Below are 1,961 nucleotides of genomic sequence, written 5' to 3' on the forward strand. Positions count from 1 at the left end.
CTCATCTGGTATTTCTGCTGCTAGATCTGAGCCTACATTCACAAAGAATTTATTGAAGTTATTTACTACTGTATTTATATTTTGTGTATAACTGTTTGTACAATGAGAACAGTCGGGATATACTACTTTAGTAATCTTATTTTTAATCAGGGTATTTAATACATCAAAAGTTCATTTTATATTATTCCTGTTTTTATTTAGTATATCATCATAATTCAGTTTTTTACCTTTTCTAATAACATCTGTTAAATTATTTTTAAATATTTTGTACCTCTCTTCTGATTCTTTCGTTTTGAATTTAATAAAAGTTTTGTAAAGAGAATTTTTTTTCCTGCAAGCATTCAAAATCCCCTTAGTGAGCCAGGGATTAACATAATAATTGTTTTTCTTATTATTTTTTTTAATTGGACAGTTTTTAATGAATAAAGATATGAATATTTCTAGAAAGTTATTGTATGCTTTATCAACCTCTGCTTACTCATATATTGAGTTCCAGTTCTGTAATTATTGACTGTTCTTAAATGCAGTAATTGTTTCCTCAGTTTGTACTCTTATATACATGTGTTTTTGATTTATTGGTTGTATTAAATTCACTGTCAAAATTTGTGAATATTGGTAAGTAATCAGTGATATCACTTATGAGCAAACCACTGGTTATGTGATTTGTCATGATTTTAGTAAAATATTATCAATAATTTTGGCACTGTGAGTTGTAATTCTGGTAGGTTTGGTAATTGTTGGGTAAAAGGACATGCTGTACATTGAATGGATAAATAAATCAGTAGTTTGTTGTTTAGATGGATTCAATAGATCTGTATTGAAGTCACCGCATATGAACATGGGTTTGTTTACTGTAGTAAACATTTTTTCTACATATTCTTGAAACATATTAAGGTCTGCATTGGGTGGTCTGTAAATACAGCTTATGATTATGTTTTTTTTTCTTTGTATTCAGTATTTCCACTGTTATACATTCCTTTACATTATCTATTGAAATTGACATGTGTTTTATTACATTAGATCTAATTTATTTATGTTTATGTTGAGCTCACTCCACAGAAACAGCTCTTCTCAGAGTCACAAACGACATCCTGATGCAGAGTGATACAGGAAACTGCTCCGTGCTTCTGCTTCTGGACTTAACCGCAGCCTTTGACACTGTCGACCATCACGTCCTCCTAGACAGGCTGAAAAACTGGGTTGGGATATCCGGATCTGCCTTAGACTGGTTCACATCATACCTCACTGGCAGATCCTTTTCTGTGGTTTCCTCTAAGTTTAAGACCTCCTCTGCATCGCTCACTTCTGGTGTGCCACAAGGCTCTGTTTTGGGACCATTACTGTTCATTTTATATTTGTTGCCTTTATATCATATTTTAAGTTCTTTTAATGACATTTCTTATCATTTTTATGCTGATGACATTCAGCTTTATGTATCTTTTAAACCACAGGATGTTTTTAAAATACAGATTTTACACAAGTGTCTGGAATCTGTCAAGAGTTGGATGAATGATAACTTTCTCCAACTGAATGAAACCAAAACTGAGGTCCTCGTCTGTGCTCCTGACAAATACCAGATAGTCCAGTGGCTCGGTCCACTCGCCTCTTTTGTCAGGTCATCTGTTAGAAACCTCGGTGTAACCCTAGACCCAGTTTTAACTCTCGACTCTCACGTCAGTACACTTGTTCGTTCTTGTTTTTATCATTTAAAAAACATTGCTAAACTGAGTCCAGTTGTATCACGTTCTGAGATGGAGATGCTCATTCATGCTTTTATGTCCTCCCATCTTGATTATTGCAACTCCATCTTTATGTCTCAGTAAAAAATCTCTAGAACGTCTTCAGGTTGTCCAGAACGTTGCTGCAAGGCTTCTAACTAAATCCTCAAAGTTTTCTCATGTCACCCCACTGTTAATCAAACTGCGCTGGCTCCCTATCGACAACAGGGTGCAGTTCAAGAT

This window comes from Oryzias melastigma, linkage group LG18, assembly GCF_002922805.2.
Source record: "Oryzias melastigma strain HK-1 linkage group LG18, ASM292280v2, whole genome shotgun sequence".
Lineage (NCBI taxonomy): Eukaryota > Metazoa > Chordata > Actinopteri > Beloniformes > Adrianichthyidae > Oryzias > Oryzias melastigma.